We start from the raw sequence: 27,079 nt of genomic DNA on the forward strand, positions 1-27,079 counted from the left end.
ATGCAAGGGAGAGTCACCTAGCTTAAGGCAAAGAAAAGAGGTCCTTCCCGCCATATTTTCTCATTGCCTACAATGTTGTCTATCTTTCTCTATCCCTTCCTCCCTCTCTCCCTCTTTCCTTCCCTCTTTCCATCCCTCTTCCCCCACCTTCCTTATTATCTTTATCATCTCCTGGATATAGTCCTCCACTGATGACTTCACTCGTGGGCCAATTTACAGCAACAAACATCTGACAATATTCCCTACATTGCAATGTAGTGAGAGTGAGGATCTCATAACCTATTAACATCCTCACCCCTCCATGATGAGTTTTTAGATTGACCCATCCCATCACTCTTCCATTAGCTTCAGACCAGATTTTTAATAGTCCAAACTACATGTAAAAGGTAGAAATATAACTGATGATTCACAGATTCCCTCAAAAGGTTATTCAAAATAAGATATGCCTTTATGTCGCGAAGATAAATTTTTTTACTCAAAATGAAGACCTATTAATATATCTTATCTTGCAGTAAGTTTGTGAGTTTTGTTCATGTCCTGCCCTTCTTCTTTGCCATTCATGAGATCAACCAGAATCCAAGGCTCTTACCAAACATCACCCTGGGCTACAACATTTATGAGATCCTTTTCAATGCAAGAATAGCATACGATGCCATGATGGATTTGCTATCCATGGGACAGGAGAATGTCCCAAACTACAGTTGTGGAAGAGGAAAAAATCTGTTGGTTGTGCTTGAAGGGACTGATTCTGAACTCTTCAGTCATGTTTCAAGCATGCTGGGCCTCTACAAAATCCCTCAGGTATGAATGACAGTTCAAGGTAGTTTTTTTTTTTACATAATACTTTCCCATTATGGACCTAAACATTTTTTTTCTTCATTCTGGCATCAGCATAGATTTTGAAAGAAAGACTTTTTCAGAGTTCCCCCTTTTACTGCTTGAAATGGATTAAGACTATCCATATATTAACTGCAGTGTTCTCAATGACACATGAAAAGCACACTTTTGCAATTGGAAATAACTTTAAATTAAGCACTCATATTTATTCATTTTTAAAAAAATCTTTACTGATCATATTTTCACAATTAAAAACATATTTCCACTCATTACAGCATGTTCATAATGGCGTTCACTCACATTGACATATTCCTGAACATGTAGGTGGTTATTATACACAAAAAATGACAGCATATACAGCAAACGAGATAACTAGGCTGGGTTTCGTATCACAGATCACTAGCTGAACACTTCTCAAGCATTTAGGACTGCGTAATGTATCAGCGGATTATGCAAGCAGATCCCAGTAAAGTGGCTTCTGCAGCTGAAAAATTGTGATTTTGTCAGCTAATTGTTTTCAAGTGCTTGCCTAGGTCTTTAGGCACAGTATCCAGTGTGCCAGTTACCACTGGAACCACCTGCACTGGTTTATGCCAGAGTCTCTGCAGTTCAATTTTCAAGTCCTGATATATGGTGATTTTTTCAAGTTGCTTCTCGTCGATTCTACTATCACCAGGTATGGCAATGTCAAAGATCCACACTTTTTTCTTTTCCACAATCATATCCAGGGTATTGTATTCCAAAACTTTGCCAGTCTGTATTCGGAAGTCCCACAGTAGTTTTGCATGCTCATTTTCGACCACTTTTTCAGGCTTACGATCAGGGGTGGGATTCAATTTTTTTAACAACCGGTTCTGTGGGCGTGGCTTAGTGGTCATGTTACTGGGCGGACATGGCTTGGTGCTCGTGTTATTGGCTGGGCATGGCCAACTCAATATCACTCACATTGAGGCATGCATCTCCTTGCCTTGCCTTTCATGACTGTGGGAATGCTGCAACAGTTGTAAGTATGAAAAATGGTCAGAAGTCACTTTTTTCAGTGCCATTGTAACTTTGAATGGTCACTCCACACAAACAAAGTACCAGCAAAGGAGGGGAAAATAACTCCAGAGACGTTCCTGAGATAGGAAGTCTAGTCCTGCCAAGAATGTAATAAGGGTTAATGGAGAGGCAGTTTCTGTAAGCAACACCAGAATGTTTCCTTCCTGCCTTCCTTACAGGATTAGGCCAGTAATTTCTTCAAACAACCAGTTCTCCAAACTGCTTAGAATGTTAACAACCGGTCCTAGCGAATAGGTGCGAACTGGTAGAATCCCATCCCTGCTTATGATCCCACCAGTTCTTTGCTGCAGGCAAATGGTAGTTGTGACACAAGTTCCAGTGGACCATCTGAGTGACTGTGTTGTGACTCTAGGTGGTTATTAATATTATTATTGTTGTTGTTATTGTTGTTGTTATTATTATTGTTATTTGTTTTTACAGTTATTTCTACATTCAATATAAGGCATATATTCATATATCTACATAATTATTTACATAGTTATACACAGTATTATTTCATCTTACCATAACTTGTAACTTTCTTTCATTTATCTACTTTACATCTACTTTCTAACTCATAACTTATTCCTAAGAGCTAGATAATCATCCACCTTTTCTATTTCATCTTAGATCAACTATGGGGGCATCAGCCACATTCCTGGGCAGAAAAATGATTTCCCTTTTTTCTACCGGGTGAGTCCAAAGCAAGAACCTCCTCATTTGGCGATTATTAAACTGCTCCTCCATTTCCAATGGACATGGATTGGCCTGGCTGCTCCAGACAATGAGAATGGAGAAAAGTTAGCAACAGCCAAGTAAATGTTATTGTTTGTCAATTAGATTTTCAGGCCTCATTTATATTAACAATAATAATACACGATATTGAAAAGATGAACGAAATGTTTGGGAAAAAAGTATGGATTACAACAGCTTTGACAGACATAGGTGTGAGATATTTTTATAAATTTGTTAATCTCCAACATAAACACTTTTTGATATCCTTCTTAACCCAGACAAACTGAGGGGCAAGATCTTATGATTTAAATTCACATTTTTCCATTTTCAAAACGTTTGTGAAGACAGCATTTCAGTGTTCCTACTTGAGTCCTGGATTGTCAAAGAGAATTTGGGGAAGATGCACAGAAAAAGAGAAATGGGAAATCCCACCTCACAATGTGGTTGCAGACATTTTGTCTGAGGACAGCCACAGTATTTCCACTGCAATCCAGGCTATCTCCTCAGTGCTTCATGCTGTGTATTGCTCTCATCTGAGTTGGAGAACGATCCAAATTCGGGGTCATCTGGTACCTCAGGTAGTACAGCCATGGGAGGTAAGATTTTCCTTCTGTGGAATTCCAATGACATTCAATTCTTCAGTTTCATGATGGAGCAGAAATAGTCTGGATACAGGGTGCTGTACAGTTTCCCAATTTCTCCTGTGTGTTTGGTGTAGTCTACATGGGATAAGAAGATTGAGAGAAAGAGATTTCTTGTGTCTAGATTTTTAAATGGAATACTTGAGGTGGTTCAGGATGCTGTAAGAAAAGGGAATGTTGCCTCAATAGAGAGTTCCATTCTATATCTGTAGATTAAATAGCTATCAAGATGTCACTCATATTCTCCTTGATCATCCAACCTTGACTTTGTCTACTGCGAAGATCTGGGCAACTCAAATCTATGCCTCTTCTGATACAGATACAGATAATCAGAGTTGGAAGGGACCTTGTAGGTCATCTAGTCCAATCCCCTGCCCAAACAGGAGACTTTACACTTTTTCTGACAGATGGGAGTCCAATCTCTTCTTGAAAGTCTCAAGTGATGGCGCTCCCACAACTTCTGAGGGCACACTGTTCCATTGGTTGATTGTTCACACTGTCAGAAAGTTTCTCCTTGTTTTCAGGTTAAATCTCTCCTTGTTCAGTTTCCATCCATTATTCCTTGTCTGGCCTACAGGAGCTTTAGAAAATAGCTTGACCCCTTTCTACCTGTGGCAGTCCCTCAAATATTGGAAGACGGTTCTCCTGTCTCCCCTGGTCCTTCTCTTCACTGGACATGCCAAGCTTCTCAATATCTTCAAGAAATTACCAGGGCAATTGCTAAAGTTCTCCTCTTCCTACTTACAAAATGGAGAGTTGATATGGGGGAGGGTCTTGTTTCAGAGGACATAGAAAAGGGGAAGAAGAACAATCTCCAAGCAGAGGAGGAAGAAGAGAAAGGTTGGTAAGAGAGAAGAAACAGAAAGATTGCATTGGCACACTTACCAATGAAGATAGGACAACTCAGCATCAGATTGCTGAAGATGATTCAAAGACAGAGTGGAGTCAAAGTTTCAGGCAAAGAAATTTAGGGCATTGGTGTTTTAGCCAAATCTATCACCAAAGTTGCTTGGCACTTTAGATCAGTATTGAGGAATCAACCATAGTGAGATGTCCCGCTTTCCCAGGGTCTTATATCTGGAGTCAAAATATATTTGTGACCTGAGACTACAACTTCCTAAAAGGGATCAGGCCTGAGTGATAAAGCAAAAGGGAGGAGAGAGAAAGAATCCTTACTTTGATTCTTTCCGCCAACATTTTCAGACAGAGGCACTGAGTTGATGCAGACTATTTTGAATTAGGATTCATATGGTAATATGTGCCTTTTTAGCTTCATCCTTTCCTAAGAAACTTCCAGCCTTACAATCTTTCTAGGGATAATGTTTATTTGGATGAGGACGGAAATCCAGTTGCTGACTTGGATATCATAAACTGGGCAATGTTTCCCAATGAGTCTACTGTTGGAGTGAAAATAGGGAATATAGAAAGATAAGAAGATAAGACTTTTCAGAAGTCAAGGTCTCCATCAATCAGAGTGCCATCCAATGGCCAACATCATTTAACCAGGTAATTCAGTTGTCATTGTTGCTATTTTACCATTTATCTAGTCCTATACATGGAAATTGAAGTCTTGCCACTCTGATGAGGGGGTCTGTGTTGAAAAATGGTTGGGTTGAAGGAGACTCTCCAGTTTCTCCTTGGACTCACAAAATCTCTCTAAGTGTTTGGACGCCAGAATTGTTCTGGGGCAAGATGGAAATGATGTGGTTGGCTAACCCAATGCTGTTTGTAGCATGTAAGGATCATGCTTTAAGTCTTGAGATTTAGGAGATACATGTTGGAAAAAGGCAACAAGTTACAGTGAATGTTGTCCAAGCAATTGCTGAGATAGGAGCAAGCAACCTTTTGCATTCCCTTCTTTGTATTACATTCCCCACTTTTTAAAATCATGGGCCGTTCATGCTAAAGATGATGAGATATGATATCCATAGCACATGTTCAGAGTTCCATCTCTGAACATGTGCTATGGACAAAATCATGCAGTCATTCAATCTTTTACAAAAGGATGATGTTTACAATACTTTGTGAACAAAGCATTTTTCACTGTGTTTTGAAAGAGACATTAAAACCACACTCCTGAATTTTCTAAATTGGAATCTGCTGAATTATTTACTTTTCATAAGTAATAATCTCATTTGTACACTTCTCCAATTTTATGTTTAGAAGGCACCTTTTTCTAGGTATACTAAAAGTTGTCTCCCAGGATACAACAAGGTGATGAGAGAGGGAGCACCGGTTTGCTGCTACGACTGCTCCTCGTGCATTGAAGGAACAATATCCAGACAGGAAGGTAGGTGGCTCAAAAGCAAAGAAGATGTCTCATTCAAGTATAAACCAGATCTGACCAATATTTATTGTTGTACTTATACTTCACTGTCTTCTTTTGGTAAATAAGTTATAATATGTTCAAAATTACTGGATACACTTCTTACACAGCAATTACTTATGTTTCTCAGATGAAGCCTACTGTGAAATGTGTCCAGATGAACAGCATTCTAGTAAGAATCGAGATCAATGTGTTCCCAAAGTTTTCAGTTACCTATCTTATCAAGAAACATTAGGTGTAAGTCTGGTGCTCATTGCCTCTATTTTGTCTCTAACTACTGCCTTCATCCTGGGAATCTTCATTAAAAACCAAAAAACTCCCATAGTCAGAGCTAACAACCGGGACCTCACCTACATTCTCCTGGTCTCTCTCCTACTATCCTTCTTGACTTCTCTTTTATTTATTGGTCGCCCCCAGAAAGTGACCTGTCTCCTTTGACAAACTGCCTTCAGTGTTGTCTTTTCAGTGGCTGTGTCTTCTGTGCTGGCCAAGACTGTCATGGTAGTAGTAGCATTTCTGGCCACAAAGCCAGCCAGCAGGATGAGGAAATGGCTGGGGAAAAGTCTTCCCAACTCCATTGTCTTGTCCTGTTCTGGAGTTCAGGTGGGTATCTGCCTTACATGGCTGGGAATCTCACCCCCATTCCCAGATTCTGACTTTCATTCCCAACCAAGATACATCCTGCTGCAATGCAATGAAGGCTCAGTCTCCATGTTCTAATATGTCCTTGGCTACATGGGTTTTTTGGCTGCTATCTATTTCTTGGTGGCTTTCTTGGCCTGAAAGCTTCCAGGGACATTCAATGAAGCCAAGTGGATCACCTTCAGCATGCTGGTTTTCTGCAGTGTTTGGATCTCCTTTGTCCCCGCCTACCTGAGCACCAAAGGGAAATACATAGTGGCTGTACAGATTTTCTTTATCCTGGCCTCCAGACTGGGTTTGTTAGTCTGCATCTTTGTTCCTAAATGCTACATCATTATTCTGAAACCTCACATGAACACCAAGCAGTACTTAAAGATGAAAAAATATGAGAGTTGTTGATTAATAGTACTTATTTTTTCTAAATAATTACTGTACTATAAAATAAAATAATTTAGAAATAAAATCCTTTTTATGTGTTGTAAGAAATATTTATGATTCTTGAGAGACCTGGAGTGCAAGAAAAGTATTTATGTCATGCCAAACTGTTTAGTCAAGAAGAAAATCCAACTGGATTGACTATGCAAATGTTCTGAGTGTGGGAAATATGTTCCTCAAAAGGCATGTCCTGTGGATCATCACACTGAAGAGAAGAAGTGTCAATGATAAGAGTATGAGAAATATTTTGCTGATTGTTCTACAGTAGAATATTGAGTGAGCTTTAGGAGAACTCATCATGGCCAACTCGTCACGGGACAACTTGCTGTGGGATAAGAGTTACACTAATATCAAAGGAACAGTGGGATAGAATTATAGAATAGAATAGAATAGAATAGAATAGAATAGAATAGAATAGAATAGAATAGAATAGAATTCTTTATTGGCCAAATGTGATTGGACACTCAAGGAATTTGTCTTCAGTATATATGCTCTCAGTGTACATACAGAAAAAATAAACAACACTTAGTGAAAGTCCAAGGTTACTGATAAGCAATCAAATCATACTAGGAAACAAATAAAACAATATAAATTGTAAAGATACAAGCAACATGGTTATAGTCATAAGTGGGAAGAAATTTTTAAGCAACACTTTCTTCAATGTGGGTGTTAAATGAGGATGATAAATATAATTAATGTACCAAGAAATTAATGAGTGAATTAGAGGGTTATTTTTATGAATGGCAATGAAAAGTGAGATCAATCAACCAATGGAACAGAAGTTGCCTTCGGAAGTTGTGAGAGCCTCATCACTTGAGACTTTCAAGAAGAAATTTATTTATTTATTTATTTATTTATTTATTTATTTATTTATTTATTTGATTTGCCAATTGTTTACAAGATAATAAGTATAAGTGTATACATAGTTGTGAATACATGAAATGGGTACATATAAGAAAAATAAAAGAATAAGAGAAACAATAGGACAGGGACGGTAGGCACGTTGGTGCGCTTATGCATGCCCCCTACAGACCTCTTAGGAAAGGGGTGAGGTCAATAGTAGACAGTCTAAGGTTAAAGTTTTTGGGGTTTGGGAAGAGACTACAGAGTCGGGTAGAGTATTCCAGACATTGACCACTCTATTGCTGAAGTCGTATTTCCTGCAATCAAGTTTGGTGCGGTTTACTTTGAGTTTGTATCTATTGTGTGCTCTTGTGTTGTCATGGTTGAAGCTGAAGTATTCATTGACAGGTAGGACATTGCAATGTATGATTTTATATACCATGCTTAAGTCGGCGTAATTCAAGGTTTTCTAGTTCTAGAATTTCAAGTCTGGTGGCATAAGGTATTCTACAACGAGTAGAAGAGTGGAGAACTCTTCTTGTGAAATATTTCTGGACTTTCTCAATTGTGCTAATATCAGATACGTAATGAGGGTTCCAGACTGATGAACTGTATTCGAGTATTGGTCTAGCAAATGTTTTGTATGCTCTGGTTAGTAGTGTGATATTACCAGAGAAAAAGCTACGTAGGATTAGGTTAACAACTCTTAATGCCTTTTTGGCTATGTAGTTGCAGTGGGCTCTAGCACTTAAATCATTAGAGGTGAGTATTCCAAGGTCCTTTACAGAGCTTGGCTCATCAACAAGATCTTGACTATTCAGCTTGTATTTTATTTTCTGATTTTTTTTGCCAATCTCTCTCCCTCTCCCTCCTCTCTCTCACCCTTCTCTCTCCCTCTCCCTCCTCTCTCTCCCTCCTCTCTCTCCTCTCCCTGTCTATCCCTCTCTCCTTCATTCTCTCTCCCTCCTCTCTCTCCTCTCTCTCCCTTTCCCTCTCTCCTTCCTTCTCTCTCTCCCTCTCTCCTTCCTTCTCTCTCTCTCCCTCCTCTCTCCCTCCCTCTCCCTCTCGTGTCTTCCTTTAATGTACCAAATAGTTCTGAAAGCCAAATCTCTGAGAATAAATCTAATCCTAATGTAGAAATGTTTGTTTTGCTTAATAAATAACTGACAACGCAAAAATGCCTCTATAGTGTTCCTAAGCTAGACCATTATGAATACCTTTCTGTGTGTTTGGTGTAGTAAGAGGCCATCCTTCACAGTTTCTTTGTGCTTCCTGTCTTAGCTTACATAGATTTCACAGCTGATGTATTCTTCTAAGAACATATAATTCTACGCAACGTCTAGTGCATGAATGAAACTTTAAAATGCATTAAGGACAGCTAAGCCCCATTGAATTCAGTGGTATTTATTTTTTAAGCAGATGTGCACAAGATGTACATCTAAATAATGAAAACCAAACCAAACACTATCAAGTACCTTATTAAATGATGTTGGCCACAGAATGGCACTTTGATCAACGGAGACCTTGACTTCTGAGGAGGCCTCATTTTCTACACTTCCAACTTTCACCCCAGAAGTAGATTTGTTGGGAAACACAGCCCACTGAATGATATCAAATCCAGCAGCAGGATCTTCATCCTTCTCCAAATAGCCTCCATCCACACTAAAATTGGAAACCTGGAAGTTTTTCAGGAACGGATGAAGCTGTAATGACACAGGAAACCAAACCTGTTACTTACACATTCCAATCTGAGCCTTGACCTACTGTTTTCACAACTATTATTATTACCTTTATTGTCAGAATACAACATGTGCACAATGAGATTGGCTGAGCCTCCCTTCGTGCACTCCCCCCCAACACACCTCACAGTGAGGACAGAAGTCCCCAACCCAGTCCCAATCTTATTACTCTATGTGACCTTGTTGCACAATGTGCCAGCCCCACAAGTCTATCATACTATGTTGACATGAAGTTATTTTCCATTCAGGAGTCTGACAGCCCATGGGTAGAAACTGTTCTTCAGCCTGTTGGTGCGGCTGGCTATGCTTCTATATTTCCTACCCGATAGTAGGAGAGTGAAGAAGTGCTGACTGGGATGTGAGTCGTCCCTGAGAATTTTCCTCACTCTTCTAAGGCAGCGAGATGTCATCTAGTGGTATCAGGGAACAGCCCACGATGTTTTGTGCTGTGCTCACCACCCTCTGTAATGTCTTTCTACCCGCGGCTGCCAAGCCAAGCATACCACACCATAATGCAATATGTGAGGACGCTTTCTATTGTGGACTGGTAAAAGGAGGTCATCAGTCATTGTTCCACTTTATTCTTTCACACAAGACCCTAAGGAAATGGAGTCTCTGTTGGGCCTTTCTGGCCACCTGGGTTGTGTTGGTTTTCCAGGTGAGATCTTCGCTGAGAGACTCCCAGGAATTTATCAGAGGAAACTCTCTTCACACAGCCCCCCTCGATGTAAAGTGGGGTGGGTTCCTCTCTATTAACTACAGGTAATCCTTGACTTACAATCATTAATTTAGTGTCCATTCAAAGGTACAAAGGTGCTGAAAAACTGACATATGACTGGTATTCTATGTTCGCCTCTGTTATTCCGCCACTCCACTACAGTTATGGTTGAAGCTGAAGTATTCATTGACAGGTAGGACAATGCAATGTATGATTTTATATACTATACTTTGCTCGGAGAGAACGTGACATAGTTCTAGGTTTTCTAGGTCTAGAATTTCAAGTCTGGTGGCATAAGATATTCTGCAACGAGTAGAGGAGTGGAGAACTCTTGTGAAATATTTCTGGACTTTCTCAACTGTGTTAATATCAGGTACGTAATGTGGGTTCCAGACTGATGAGTTATATTCGAGTATTAGTCTAGCAAATGTTTTGTATGCTCTAGTTAGTAGTGTAATATTACCAGAGAAAAAGCTACGTAAGATTAGGTTAACAACTCTTAATGCCTTTTTGGCTATGTAGTTACAGTGGGCTCTAGCACTTAAATCATTAGAGATGAATACTCCAAGATCCTTGACAGAGTTTGGATCATCAACAAGTCTTGAATATTCAGACTGTATTTTATTTTCTGATTTTTTTTTTTGCCAATATGTAAGACAGAGCATTTATTTCTTGAGATTTGAAGTTGCCATTTGTTTGACCATTCTGATACATAGTCGAGGTCTTTTTTGAATGGTAGCAGTATTGTCTGTGGTATTGAATAGTTTTACATCATCAGCGAAGAGAATGCAGTTGCTCTTAACATGATCACAGAGGTCATTAATGTAGAGTATGAAGAAAACTGCCTTTGGAGGCACCACTCTTGACAGGTACAGAATTTGATAGGATGCTCCCAATTTTGACCATTTGTTGTCTGTTTTACAGGAATGCGTCTATCCAGTTATGCAGGTGTCCAGAGATACTATAAGATTTTAGTTTTAGGAAATTTCTGGTTGCAGGCTTCGGCGGGGGCAGGAATCCGCGATCGTGCGGGTGGGCAATTAATTTCTGTCGGGGGCCACATGGAAAATCAGATCTGCGTTCGAGGGCTGAACCAATTTTATAAAAGGCCATTATAAAGGGCCCATTATAAAATGCAGCAAATTATATATAAGAATCATTTACCTGTTCAGTGGGAGAAATCCAGTCTGTCTTGGGCTTGAACAAGTGCACTGAAATCTGGCGGAATATCTGAGGTGGCTATGCGAAGGACAGCTGAGAGGTGGTCATCAGTGATAGAGGATCTGTGTCTGGATTTGTTGAACTTCATCACTGAGAATGTCTGTTCACATATGTAGGTAGATCCAAAGAGGACTAGAATTTTCAGAGCATGTCTCCTCATGTGTGGAAAGTTCTCTTTGAGTGATGAGTAAAACTCAAGCAGTGGGACAGACCTAAAGTGCGCTGCCAGAAGTGTGTCAGACTGCAAGTCAATGAGTTCCATCTGAACATCACTGGGTGCATTATCCACATTGCAGCTGAAGGGAGAAGAAACCATGTCCATTTCACTCTCAAGTGTTTTGAAGTCTTGAAATCGCTTTGAAAACTCAGCATGCAGTGCTTCTAACACGGATGAGTACCTGTGGAGGTGATCAGCTGATGGTTTGGCTTCCTTCAGTGTTGGCATGTGAGTAAGAATATTGTTCCCCATTTGGCTTGAGAGAAGCTGCAACTTTCTCATGAAAGCCTTCACTGCGCTGTACATTTCATGCACAAAAAGGCCCTTGCATTGCAGTTTGACATTCAGGTCATTCATCCGAGAAGTCACATCTACAGCAAAACTAAGGTCTGCCAGCCAGTCTGCATCTGAAAGCTGAGGGATGTCATTTCCCTTCTTCTCACAGAACTGCCAGATCTCCTCTCTCAGGTCCCAGAAAACTTTCAGGACTTTTCCCAGGCTCAGCCACCTGACATTTGTGTGGTAGCTGATGTCACGATGTTCAGACTCATTTTCCTCCAATAGTGCAACAAACTGTCTGTGATTCAGTGCTCTTGCTCTGATGAAGTTAACGGTTTTAGTTACAACATCAACAACATGGTTCATTTTTAATACTGACCTACACAACACTTCCTGATGTATAATACAATGCAAAAATGTCAATTTCTGCTCAGGGTTAATTTCGGTAACTTTATCCTGCATTCTCTTCAAAAGTCCAACATTTCTCCCCATCAGATTTGGACAACCATCTGTTGTCACACCTACAAGTTTGTCCCATTTCAGTCCCAACTTGTCTAAACATGCATTTACTTCCGTTAGGAAATCACTCCCTGTTGTTGTCTCTTTCATTGACTGCATGGCTGCCAGTTCCTCCGATATTTTGAAGTCTGCAGTGATCCCACGTAAGAAGATGAGTAGCTGAGCAGTGTCTCATACATCGCAGCTCTCATCCAGAGCCAGGGTAAAAAAGGAAAATGTAACCGCTCTGTTCTTCAGCTGAAACTCCAAATTTCCTGCAATGTCCTCAACCCTTCTCATCACAGTACGCCGGGACAGAGGGATGTTCTCAAATGCACCCTTTTTCTCTGGACATATTCGCTCAGCAGAGTCCACCAAACACTCTTTAATAAACTCTCTGTCAGAAAACGGTTTACTTCATTTAGCTATTTTATGAGATATGACATAACTTGCTTTGGTAGCTGTATCTCTGGATGTGCTCAGTTTTGTAAAAAGTGTTCGTTGAGTTTGCAGCTTGGATAGCAAAATCTCCGACTCCTTTGCTCGCTCTTGGTCAGACAAGTTCCTATATTTATCCTCATGTTTGGTCACATAGTGTCGATTCAGATTATAATCTTTCAACACAGCGACAACTGTACCACAAACTAAGCAAACGGCTTTGCCTTTGACTTCCGTAAATAAATATTTAGCAGTCCATGTCTTGTTGAAAACACGGCATTCAGAATCAACTTTCCTTTTTTTAATGTGAGCTGACATTTTTGGGGGAGCTTAGTGGGTGAAACCCCTCCTAAAGAATATTAACCCCCACTATACTACAGATCCAATCCCAGGTATTTATTCTAGCAGTGATCAGTCATTTTATTCATTGGAATTACCATTTATTTGTTTATGACAGGCTTGCGTCCACGCGGGAGTGTAGCAGCGGCGGGAGAGGTGTAAGGACAATTTTCTCGTATGGAGATCTGAGGGTGTTGAGTTCCTTGACTGCAAATTGCAGCGGTTTGCCAAACTGTCTAAAAATAAAGAGGGTAGTGAGTGACTTCAATATTTTTCCTTTTGAAATATTGCGATTTTACACCATGCAGCCTATAATAATCCTATTCCTGCATTGGAACAACCTCTCCCGGTTGTTTCGGGCGGTGACTGCCTTCGCCTCCGCCCGGCGCCTTTCGTCGCACACCCTCGTCCTCCCCCGGCTGACAGCTCCGCCGCCGCTGCTGAGGCATGGCCCCGGCGCCCTCCGGCACCCCGGACAAGCATAGGGCTGCTTTCAGGGGCTCCTGCGAGGGGTCTGGATCAGGATCTGAGCCCCTTCATTCCACCCCCCTCCAGCTTTCAGCTCACACGCCTTGCTCTCGCTCTCACTCCCTTTCCCCTCTGCCCGGAGCTGCGCCTCGGACACGCCCCATGAGAACCCCCCCACCCCACCCCAACCTTCCTGCAAGGGGCGCCACTTGGGGAATGAGAGAGAATGAGCCAGTGAGAGAAGGAGGAGAGGCAGGCGCGAAGCGAGGCGAGGCGCACCGGAAAGAGGCGCTTCATGGCGGAGCCGCTGAGGCGAGCTTTCTCCCCACCCTGTGTTCCTTTCTCCCTCAGGCTGACTGGCGCTGCTGAGGGCAGACTTCCCTCACCCGTAGGCTGCTGCGAGATTCCCAGGGTTGCCCAAACCAGCCGGCTGCTCTCCTCCTCGGCCATACAGAACAAACAGGCAGAGAAGGAAGAGAGCAGCTGGCCAGTTGGGCTTCTTGTGCTGCAAAAGAGGTGGCTAATGATCTCTGGCTCCGCTCTGCTTCTCCAACATCCGGCGCCGCCCTGTTCTGTGCGCCGGCTGCTCGGACTTGCTGGGTCTGACACAGAACAGGGTGGCGCCGAATGTTGGAGAAGCAGAGCGGAGCTGGAGATCATTAGCCGCCTCTTTCGCAGCACAAGAAGAACAGGGTGGTGCTGGACCATTGGAGAAGCGGAGCAAAGCCGGAGATTAGTAGCTGCCTCTTTTGGCGCAGAAAGCTTACCCCAACCAGCCGGGGGGGTCGTCTCCTTCTCTGGCGGTTTGTTCTGTATGGCCGAGGAGGAGGAGACCAGCCAAGAAGCGTGCTGCCAGGCGGGGGCCAGGCGGCGCAGGGCAATACTCCACGCCCAGCGATTTTTGGTGCACGGTGCGGGGTCTCTTTTGGCCAGCCCGATTTTTTTTCAGGGAATATTTTTTTTCAGAGGCGGGCCATTTTAGAAAGACCAATGGGCCGGATGTGGCCCGCGGGCCGTAGTTTGCTGACCCCTGATGTAGAGTATGAAGAACACTGCCTTCGAAGGCACCACTATTGAAAGGTACAGAATTTGATAGGATGCTCCCAATTTTGACCATTCGTTGTCTGTTTGACAGGAATGCGGGGGTCCAGAGATACTATAAGATTTTAGTTTTAGGGGTAGTTTGTGGTGTACCACTGAATCACAGGCTTTACAGAAGTCTATGTAGATTGCGTCTATTGCTTTGCCCTGATTGAGTTGTGTAGTCCATATGTTTTTGCAGTGCAAGAGTTGCAGATTACAGATTCTTCCTTTCTTGATTCTCAAAGTAGGATTATTCTCCTGAGTCAAACAAAACTCTTTCCTCCAACTGCCCACTTTTGTGGCAATGTTCGTTCCCAATTCCCCTTCTCATTTTTAAAACCATGATTATTTATTCTCCTTTGGGATTTCCACCACCACAATTAATTGCCAATCAATGTGACAACCAATGGGATAGACAGCACCTGATAATCTGATTTGTAATAGCCTCTTTCAGTGATGAAGGCAGAGGTTGGGGTAAAGCTGGGCAAATACTATAGCAGTCTAAAAGTTTAAAGGTAAAAATTCAAAATCTGGGGGCAAACTGGATCTTCCTCACTGTAATTGTGGTCTTCTGTGATCTCTGAGATTTAGCTCTGTGCTGAAGAAAAAACTGTGATTTTGTAAAACCTGAGTTTGCAAAGTTCCTTTTATGTTCTTTCACAAGTGTCAACCTCAACCCTGGGAAACAGCAGGCATTGCCAACACTGTCCCATGATGAATCTTTCCTAGATGAGTTCTGCCTGCTTTCAAATTGATTATCTTGGGACTGTGGAGTCAGTAACTTTTTTATTCATATTTATTGTATTTATTTATTATTTATTTTATTTGTTTGTCAAACATCTACAAGATAACAAGTAAGGTATAAACATAAGCATGAACAAAGGAAGTAAAGACAGATAAATGGGGACAGTAAGACAGGGACGGTAGGCACGCTGGTGCACTTATGCATGCCTTCTTTAGGGACTGTTAGGAATGGGCTGATGTCCACGGTAGAGAGTTTGAGGTTGAAGCTGTGATCGATTGAGGCTTTAGCAATGGAGTCAGGTAGGGCATTCCAGGCATGGACCACTCTGTCACTGAAGTTGTATTTTGTGCAATCGACTTTGAAGCAGTTTACCTTGAGTTTGAATTGGTTGCCTGTGTATTTTTGTGGTTGGAGCTGAAGAAGTTGTTGACAGGCAAGACATTGTAGCAGACCATTTTGTTTATTATGCTTAGATCGGACTGCAAGCAGCAGAGTTCCAGATTGTCCAAGCCCAAAATTTCAAGCCTGGAGGCATAGGGAATTCTACTGTGAGTGGAGGAGTGGAGTACACTTCTCTGAACCCACTCAATTGTGTTCATGTCCGATATACAGTGTGGGTTCCAGGCAGATGAGCTGTATTCAAGAATTGGTCTGGGAAAGGTTTTGTACGCCCTAGTTAACAATTCTATGTTACCAGAGAAGAAGCTTCACAAAATAAGGTTAATGCCTTTTTGGCAATGTTGTTACAGTGAGCTCTGGGGCTTAGATCATTTGAGATGAGTATTTATTAACAATAGTTAAATAGTAATTAGCAATAAAGTGATTGAATGAATACCTTAGATCAGAGTGAGATCTCTTGTGTTTTCTCCCCACTGTTTCTTCCCCTTCCTTACATTTACTCTATATTTCCTACCACCTTGCCCCCTCTTTCTTTCTACTCTTTAACACTTTTGCCACTTTTGTGGTTTCCCTGTTCCTTTTGGTTCAAATAAAAGGGATACCTTTTAAAAACCAAATTCAAGGAGGGGAGAGACTTTAGGTGAAAAGTTAATGTTTAGTCACAGAGGAATCACATTAACTGGAGTTAACTGTAGAATATAGGACAAAAACTTAAAAGCCATGAATATACTGCAACAAATCTCTAGGTCTAAAAAAGTCTAGTTGAAGAGATATCCCTCTTCAGATCAGTAATACCCCTCGCTAATCCAGCACTTGAATTCAGCTGTTAGTCATCTCCAGGGTGATATAACAGGAAGAAATCATATAATATAATCACAACGTACACAATATACACTTGGTAGCATCCCTTATTAACATTCTGGAGGCATGGGAAGATACAGATTTCCCCCCAAGCATTGGGCTAGAAATAAGGGTTGCGAGCTATGAGCATATGTAGACTGGTGCCTGGGGTTAAGGGTATGATTTTAATTACATTTTATGGATTGTTGTGAATTGATATGAGCGATAGATTAGCTTTGTAAATAGGTAAGCTCTAATTAGCAATACAATGTTTCCAGAAAAAAAGCTTTGCAAAATTAAGTTTACAACTCTTAATGCTCTTTTAGCAACACTGTTACAGTGGAGCATAAATCACAAAAGATAAGTACACCTAGGTCCTTAACAAGGTGACGGTCCTCTGCTAGATCAATGCCACTTAGCGTATACTTGAAATTTACCAATTACGTTTACCAATATGTAACATAGAACGTTTATTAATCGAAATTTGAAGTTGCTAAATAGGTGACCATTCAGTAACATAGTCGTGTTCACTTTGCACAACAACAGAATTATCTGTAGAATTGAATAATTTTATGTCATTGGCAAAAAGAACACAATTGCTTTTAAGTTGATCATATAAATCGTTGATATAAAGTAAAACAAGATGATGAAATTTCTTATGTTGCAGTGAGAAAACCTTCTACCACATTCTTCCCTTCTTGTTGGCTGTTCATGAAGTCAACCAGAATTCAAGGCTCTTACCCAACATCACCCTGGGCTACAACATCTATCAGAACTTTGTCAATGCAAGAATGACATATGAGGCCATGCTGGATGTGCTGTCTACAGGACAGGAGAATATCCCAAACTACAGATGTGGAAGACAAAAGAACTTGCTGGCTATTCTTGAAGAAATGAATTCTGAACTCTTTGATCATATTTCCAATGTCTTGAGCATCTATAAAATTCCACAGGTATAAAGCCAAATGAAATTAATTCCATGTTGTAAATTGTTCAGATTTGCCTAGAAGGCAGCACTTGTATATATTTCTCCAAATAAATTGAAGGTCAGAGATTAAATATTAGAAGAGCTGAAAGAATTTTTAATTCATAAAGTGTTTGTGTGTGAGAGTGTAGATACATACATATGTATATAAGGTAAAGGTAAAGGTTCCTCTCACACGTACGTGCTAGTCATTTATGGCTCTAGGTGGCGGTGCTCATCTCCATTACAAAGCCGAAGAGCCAGCGCTGTCTGAAAACATCTCCGTGGTCATGTGGACAGTATGATTAAATTCCAAAGGCACACGGAACGCTTCCCACCGTAAGGGTCCCTATTTTTCTGCTTGCATTTTTACATGCTTTCGAACTGCTAGGTTGGCAGAAGCTGGAACAAATAACGTGAGCTCACTCCATTATGCGGTGCTAGGGATTTGAACACCAACCTTTCTGATCAACAAGCTCAGTGTTTTAGCCTCTGAGCTACCGCATCCCCACATAGGTGTGTGTGTGTGTGTGTGTGTGTGTGTCTGTATATATGCATATGCATTGTATATATATCTGTGTGTGTATATTCGTAACTCGAGGATCCGGTTGATTGAATCACATTAAATAAACGTGATCCCTGCCTGATTTGCCCCATGCATTTGCTAATGAAATACACAGGTCGTTAAATGCACATGAGGGATCTCAGAGTGGGGAAGGCCATGCAGAGCCTAGTGTTGAAAGAGGCCACCCAAAGTCTCCCCTGATACCTCATACTCACTTATAATCCCTTGGGAACCCCATTGTTCTTTTCACCTTCACATCCTTCCCTGGCACTCCATTGCTTTGTTAGCCTCCTGGCTCCACTTCCTTCCTACATCCCATTTCCCATGGATTGCTTATTATTTTGAAGATCTGCAGAGCTCCAGAAGAGGGTGGCCCACTGGAAGAGAAGCTGAAGTGTTTTATTCAGATGATGGCGAATCTATAAGAATGTGAAATCTAAGGAAAACATTTTTGACAGCTTCTGGGTAAAAGACTTTGGCTTCGGGCCATGTGGCCAACAGGCCTCTGGTAGTAGAAAAGGCCTGGGTGTGACCATTGGGAATTTTGAAAATGAAGACTTTTGAAAAGCAAGACTTTGTCATACAACATATGAGCATTGGATCAGTGACTTTTAAACATTTTGAAAATGTAGTGACCAATACAATACAGATTTTTTTTCCACAGAATCATAGAATAAAAAGTCCAACTCCTTAAATAGAGGAGGAATGGTCAGACCACTACAGACAAATTGCTGTCCAATTTTTCCTTGAAAATATCCAGCAGTGGAACTCCAGGAGACAGGCTGTTCCAACTCCTAATAACTCTCACAGTGAGGAATTCCTCATTTTTGTAAATTTGAGACTGAAGTAAAAAATTCAAAAGAAAAAAAAATGAAGAAGAAAAATGAATAGGTCAAGATAGCTAGAAGGCTCCTCAATAAAGCAGCTTGTACATACTTTCTCTAGTGTACAAGACAGAATAAAATATGTCATAATATTCATTCTTATTTTGAACAGGCGCTTGGCACAATGCCAGTTGTCTTGGGGTTTGTTTTTAAAGTGAGGTTATTAAACTGGCTTCTGCATTTCAAATGGCTGAAATAAATTCAGCTAAATAAAGAGCTTATACAAAAATATTTGAAACAACTATATGTATACAATGAAATAATATACCAATATTATATACCAGTTGCTAGGGGGAGATATAACAAGCAATATTTCAAGTCCAACATATAAAACAATCAAATAAGCAGTAATAATCTATGAGAAATTAATATGTTTGTCATTTGAAAAAAGATATTCCATGAGTGTATAGCAGTATTCCAGTATTTGAGAGGCTGCCACAAAGAGGAGGAGGTCTATCTATTTTCCAAAGCACCAGAAGGCAGGACAAGAAACAATGGATGGAAACTAATAAAGGAGGGAAACAACATGGAATTAAGGAGAAGCTTCCTGACAGTGAGGACAATTAACCACTGGAACAGCTTTGCCTTCAGACATTTTGGGTGCTTCATCACTGGGGTTTTTAAAAAAGAGACTGGACAGTCATTCCTCTGAAATGGTATTGGGTCTCCTGTTTGAGCAGGCAGTTGGACTAGGTTAGGGGTATCACTTGAGTTCATTGAGGCCCACATCAGGGTTGTGTTTGACCTTAATGGGAGGCATTACCAAGATGGGCGTGGGGCACCTGTGGTGGCCTGAATCCTCTGCCTGCAAAAACAGGCTCCCGAGCTCGGTTTTTGGTTCGGACCGCCTCCTGCAACTCTCTGCCAGTGAAAATGAAGCTTGGGAGAGCCATGCACAGCCCTCTCTAGCTCCATTTTTTGCTGTCAGGGGAACCTTTGCTATTTCCAGGGCATTGCCCTCAGGCCAGATCTAAGCAACCTACAGGCCAGATCCATCCCCCAGCCCTTCAGTTTGGTACCCCTGGAGTAGGATCTCCTGCTTGAGCAGAAGTTTTGACTAGAAGACTTTCCAGCTCTATTCTGACTGACTAATTGACTGAGTGGATGGGTGGTCCACAGAGTTATAATGTGACCAGAAGGGTGTGCTCTATGAGGACCACCAATGAACATTACCCACAGATAATTCAGAGCTCCCTGGTGTCAGGGTTCCAACGAATGCTCTAATTAATTCATGAGCCTCGAGCCAAGTTTCAAAAGAAATCCAACAATTTATTAGGAACCACATGTTGGAACTTTTCCTAAGTGCAGTTGGCTCTGCCCCATGTAATTTACTGTTCACCTATTACCATGTTTCCCCCCCTCCTCCCAGTGTGTGTCATAAATCACATTCTCCAACTAAGAACTTTCACCGGGCTGTGGAATTCACGCCACGCCTCTCCGGCTGGGCTTGGTAACTTGAGGCACAACATGGAGAAAGGTATGCATGGAATGTCCTTCTGATCATAGCAACAAACTGCTCCATCAGATCTTCCCCCACTCCTTCTTATAGCAACTCGAGAACAAGCTAGGAATACTTTACGAGTTGACATCTGGTTTCAAAGTGAGCATACAAAACAACAGGAAAGAACATCAAGGAAACTTGCAAAATTCACGCAGTTACCATTTGAAATATTTTTCAGTAGTGGGGGAAGGCCCTTAGATTTACCGTCTGACTTTCATCGTTAAAACTGGGAAAAACTGCCAATACCTTCTCTTTTATCTTAGATCAACTACAGTGTCATCAACCAGATGGCTGAGCAAAATCATCATTTCACTTTTTCATATCGGATGACCCCAAACCAAGAACCTCCTTACTCAGCGATTGTCCAGCTGCTCCTGCAGTTCCAATGGGCGTGGATCGGCCTCCTTTCTGAGGACAATGAAAGAGGAGAAAAATTCAAAAGACGCTTGGAAGTTCTTGCCTTAAAAAATGGGATTTGCATTGTCCTCTCAGGAACTGTCCCAGAAGCAAATGCACAGACAAGTGCTGGAGAAACTCTCATGCAAGAAAAAAGGAAAATGTTCTATTCTCTTCTCAAGAGTCAAATAAAAATTATAGTATGCCAACTGGATTTCCAGGCCTCGGCAATATTGGCAGCAAAAATACAAACAATTGATATGACTAATACATCCATTATGGGAAGGGTTTGGATTTCCACAACTTTGAATGCTTTAAGTGTAACTATTTTTGACCTCTGGGTTGATCTCCAAAATAAACATGCTTTGTTTTCCTACTTCATCCAGACAAAGAGAAGGACTCAGCATTATAACTTTAAATCTTATATATCTATGATCGTATTGTATGGAAAGGAAGCATTCCAATGTTCCTATTCAAATCCTCTGTTATCAAAGAAAGTTTGGAAAAAATGCAGAGAAAAAGAGAATTGGGAATTCCGTCCAATGATGTGATTGCAAAAATCCTGTCTCAGGATTCCTCCAGTATTTCCCAAATAATTCAAATTGTGGCCCGGGTCCTCAGTGCTGCCTCTTCCTCCCAATGGAGTAATAGGAGAATGCAAGTTGGATACTATCAACCACCCCAAATTGTACAGCCATGGCAGGTAAGTATTCTCCTTTGAGGTTCCATTGATTCTCCCCTTCCAATTCCTCAATATTAAATTAGATGTCAAAAGGGTGAGATATTCCAAAGAGCAGTTGTCCAGTTAGTGGTATTTGAGAGTAAGTGTCAACCCTGAAGCTCACCTGACTGAGGCCATTTTGATGCTTCAGTATTGCCACCCTGGAACTGAGGGAACGGGAGGCGGGAAGAGAGATAGCTGGGGTTTTCTTGTCTCCTGGGAAACAAGGGCATTCCCAGAGATCGCCAGAGAGAGGATGAGTGAAGTCACCAGGCAACTGGATGACAGCTTGATTAGACCATGTGACTGATAGTTTGGAAAGAGGAGGAAAACTTTTATTCTTAATTAAGTGAAAACCATGGTAATGTTTAAAGTCAGTTTTCAACAGCCTATGCCTATATGATATGTCCAATAAAACTGATATTTGAGGAACCTACTTACCTCAGAGTCCAGTTTGCTACGGGCATATTACTTGGCACCCTTACAGTGAGTTAGAGAGAGAGGTGATAGAGAGAAATATTCCAGATTTAAACAACCTGTCTTGTTTGGGATGCTTTTGAGTCAGAAATAGCTCAATGCTGACAAAATGTCAAAATTAAACAAGCATCAGAATAGTCCAGCAATCCTCAATCTTTTATTGTGATCACAAAGTCATCTAGTCTCAAAGCTAAGGAGTTCAGCTGGGTTGTTTGTTCTGGATTAAAATTGGACTTTGCTGCCTAAAAGTTTGTAATTTAGCAACAAGGTATAAATCAAAGCATCTTCTGGGGACAACCAAAGGTTCATCAATTTGTCTCCTGAACTAATGGATACGCTTCCATAGCTACTCTTTCAAAGAGATAACATCACTATACAATTTTTGTTACATTCCTAGCCCAAAGTTAAACTCCGCTAACTTCATCTTGACCAGGACTGATGGTAAAATTGTATTCTCCATCTTCTCCCATGACAAGTTTCCCCATATCTGCAAATGGTCTTGATTCAGATGGTCTGGGATGGTGAAACTGCAAAACACAGAACATGAAACTTAGAATAATAGAATTTGAAAGGACCTCACGGGTTCCCTAGTCCAACCTACTAATCGAGCAGGACACCCTATACCAGGGATCTTCAAACTTGACAGCTTTAAGATTTGTGGACTTCAACTTCCAGAATTCCTCCTCCAGTCATGTTAGCTCAGGAATTCTGGGAGTTGAAGTCCACAAGTCTTAAACTTGCCAAACTTGAATACCCTTACCCTATACCATACAATTTCAGAGTAATGGTTGCCCAGGTCTCTTTTTGAAAGCCTCCAGTGATGGAGCACTCACAACTTTTGAAGGCAAGCTATTCCATTGGTTGATTGCTCTCACTGCTCAGAAATTCCTCTTAGGTGTAGGTTGCCAGCTTAGTGTTGCCTGCAAATTTGATGATTTGAAGAGGTTCAACTATTCAGAGTACCTCCAATCCAGAACAAGAGCAAGAAAAACATCGAATAAAGGCTCAAATTGTAATATTCTTTCTATGTTTCTGCAGCTCCATGGGTTCCTGAGGAACTTCCAACATCAAAATATTTCCACAGATGGGATTTCTTTTGATGAAAATGGAGTTCCTGTTGGTGATTTTGATATAATGCACTGGACATCAGTTTGGAACAAATCAGATGCGGGGGTGAAAATTGGGAGTGTAGAAAGCCAATCCTCTTGAGAAGTCAAGATTTCTGTCAATCAAAGTGCCATCCAATGGCCAACTTTATTTAACAAATTAGTTGAGGCTGCTTGAATTTTGCTCTCCTATTTATCTCCATATGTGTAAATTTTCTGCTCAGAAATAATTCTTATGGAGGCCAATTGAGATAACTTCGAACTAAGAGAACTTAAAGTCTCATTACTTTATTAGATATATTTTACTTTAGAGGTCTTACAATAATCTGTCACACACTGGAACCTGCTGCATTGTATTGCGGAATTTGCAATCTACATTATTAAACTGGAATATGTTGCCATAATTTATAGTACATGAAATTAATTTTTTTTCAGTAAGAGAAACTCCAGAATGTCTATGTCAGTCATCCAGGTCATGGTTGTGCCAAAGGTGCTTTTTCAGAAAGCACCTGGATTTTGTTTTCCCTTGAAGATGTTTCACTTCTCATCCAAGAAGTTTCTTCTGTTCTGACTGAATGGTGGAGGATGGAAGGATTTGGAACTGCTGAAAAGACTGTGTTGTCAACAGGATATAGATTCAGCAATTGCAGGAAGGTTCCACACCCATTTGCACTATTCACGTGACCCTGAGGGCACAGATAAATTCCAAGGGGCCTAAACAACTTTCAGAAAGACCAGATGACTGCAAGGAATATAAACCCTTCCATATGCCACCATTCAGTCAGAACAGCTTATTGCGAGTATGTAATTACTACCTCCTTTACAGTCAACATTATTTACTAATATATTTCCTATCTTTTTGCTATCCAGTCATACCAACATTCCCAGCTTTAGTAATATTCTGATGATTCAAAATCAGTTGTCAGTTAAATGACGAGTTTTCTTTGGAAAAAGCTTCTTGGGGAGAAAATCCAGAATAGGAAGGGTTTAGCCCATTGAATTGCATAAGAGGAAGATAGCATTAAGAATGTGGTGAGGGAAATGAGGGCAGCTAAAAAATTTTTTTACATATGATGATACAATGATCAGTTGTAGGGGAGAAAGATAGGGACTCTAGAGAAAGCTAGATTTTGGAGGTTTCCTGAGAAAGCTTGGATGGAGAAAGAATATATACAAGTTATGGCATTCTCATACATGCTCTAAGGAGGAACACCTTTTGCAATGGAACTTCTTTCCTTTGGAAAGAAGAATAAGGCAACGAATCTGTTTTGGAATGTATAATGGAGATTGATAGAGGAAAGAGAATGACTCTTCATTTGCCCCTTGCAAGTAGAGTGATTAAAGGTCATGCCACTACTTCTTGACAGATTTTGCTCAATGTACTCCTGACTTTTGGAAGCCAGTTGATTTCAGTAAACTTTTATAATTCATACTAATCTTGTGGTTTATGTTGAAAACTAAAGGTTCCTCTTGCACATACGTGCTAGTCGTTTCTGGATCTAGGAGGCAGTGCTCATCTCCATTTCAAAGCTGAAGAGCCAGCACTGTCAGAAGACGTCTCTGTGGCCATGTGGCTGGCATGAATAAATGCTGAAGGTGCAAAGAATGCTGGCACCTTCCCACCAAAGTGGTCCTTATTTTTCTACTTGCATTTTTGCGTTCTTTCGAACCGCTTGGTTGGCAGAAGCTGGGACATGTAATGGGAGCTCACTCCATTACGTGGTGCTAGGGATTCAAACTGCCCAACGGCCAACCTTTCTGATCAACAAACTCAGCGTCTTAGTCACTGACCCACCACGTCTCTTTATTTATTGCCTCTAATTTATATATTGCACTGATAAATCTTTTGGTTTATGTTTAGATTGTGCCTTATTCAAGATGTACAGAAAGTTGCTCCTCAGGTTATGCCAAGCTTGTGAGAGAGGGAGCCCCAGTTTGCTGCTACGACTGTTCTCTGTGTATGGAAGGAACATTCTCTGGGCAAGAAGGTACAGTCGGTGGCTTCAAAAACAACAAGGATACAATCAAAATTCTCTATTGCTTTTTTGGGGTATTTGATCAAGAAGCAAGAAAAAACATTACACATCTTGGAGGCATCCACAAACATTTCAATGATTGAGCACTATCCCCGAATTTTGTACGATGATGCAAGCATTAAAATAATCTATTGAGGTGTTACTTTCTTGCTTGGTTTTGGGAAAGAGGACAAGTTTTGAGAGCTGATAATCACATTCATCTTCAGCCTTTAAAAAGGTTGTTGGTTATTTTAACTAATGTTGTGTCATATGAATAATCCCTGGGCAGAAATATGATATTATTCCTTGAAAATGAAATAATTGATTTCTGAGGTGGTTTTCATGCTCCTACAGCAGCAGAAAGACATACGCACTAACCATTTTTTTTTCAGATGCAGCCCATTGTGAAAAGTGTCCAGATGACCAGTATTCCAATAAGAAGCGGGATCAGTGTGTCCCCAAAAGCATAAGCTTCTTATCCTATGAAGAATCATTGGGACTCATCCTGACTTTCTTTGCCATTGCTTTGTCCCTAACCACTGCCTTTATTCTGGGAATCTTCATTAAACACCAAGAAACTCCCATAGTCAAAGCCAACAACCGTGAACTCACCTATGTGCTCCTGGTTTCTCTCCTGTTTTCTTTCTTGACCTCCCTTCTATTCATCGGTCGCCCTATTAAAATGACCTGTCTCCTTCGACAGACCATTTTCAGTATTGTTTTCTCTGTTGCCATATCTTCTTTGTTGGCCAAGACTGTAATGGTGGTGGTGGCCTTCCTGGCTACAAAGCCAGGAAGCAGGATGAGGAAATGGCTGGGGAAGGGTCTGGCCCACTCAATTGTTTTATCCTGCTCTAGTATTCAAGTAGGCATCTGTATGACATGGCTGGGAATCTTTCCCTCATTCCCAGATTCTGACTTTCATTCCCAGCCAGAACACATCCTGCTGCAGTGCAATGAAGGTTCAGTGGCCATGTTCTACACTGCCCTTGGCTACATGGGTTTTCTGGCTGCCATCTGTTTCTTGGTGGCATTTCTGGCTTGAAATCTACCAGGGACCTTCAATGAAGCCAAACTTATCACCTTCAGCATGCTGGTTTTCTGCAGTGTTTGGATCTCCTTTGTCCCTACCTACCTGAGCACCAAAGGGAAATACATGGTGGCTGTGCAGATCTTCTCCATCTTGGCCTCTAGCCTAGGTTTATTGGGTTGTATTTTTGTTCCCAAGTGCTACATTATTACACTGAGACCTGACATAAACACCAAGGAACATCTGATGATGAAATCTCATTAAGACTCCTTGTATTGGTGTTTATTTTTGTTCAGTTTACATCCAGTATAAAATCACATATCTTGAAGTAATGTTTTATGTATTCTCACTTATTTTTCTTCATTCTGTGTGCATTTTGAATTATAATAATTGAGTAGTAATGTTGCTAAAACAATTCAAACTATTTCAATTAATCATATCTTTCAATTGTCACAATGTGAATTCATGTTAAAGCATAACTATCATCAATGACATTAATAAAATTTCTGAAATCAGGCCAGATAAACTGTTACCAGACATGTTCTGATATGGTTTTAGACTAAATTAAAGATTATGGCTAATAATCTGTGTTTTTGTTGCTATGTGTGTATTGTTGGTGTTAGGTTTCATTTTCAGGGATGATGTTTTTTATTTATTTTGTGAAGTAATTATAAGATAACAGGTATAACTATAAACATACTTATGAATACATGAAATGGATACGAATAAGGAAAATAGAAGAAGAGAAAAAAGACAGGGAAGGTAGGCACATTTGTGTGCTTACGCACACCCCCTACCTCTTAGGAAAGGGGTGAGGTCAATAGTAGACAGTCTAAGGTGGGGAAGAAACCACAGAGTCAGGTAGAATATTCCAGACATTGACCACTCTGTTGCTGAAGTCGTATTTTCTGCAATCAAGTTTGGTGTGGTTTACCT

At 40.8% G+C, this 27,079-nt stretch overlaps 1 pseudogene; it reads left to right on the forward strand.

Annotated features, from left to right (window-relative positions):
* Positions 1–21,914: 21,914 nt before the first annotated feature.
* On the forward strand, positions 21,915–26,407 carry LOC113428238 (vomeronasal type-2 receptor 26-like; annotated as a pseudogene).
* Positions 26,408–27,079: the final 672 nt, after the last annotated feature.

This window comes from Notechis scutatus, chromosome 2, assembly GCF_049901735.1.
Source record: "Notechis scutatus isolate UNSWTSFEM ecotype Mainland chromosome 2, rNotScu1.2, whole genome shotgun sequence".
NCBI classification, from domain to species: Eukaryota; Metazoa; Chordata; class Lepidosauria; order Squamata; family Elapidae; genus Notechis; species Notechis scutatus.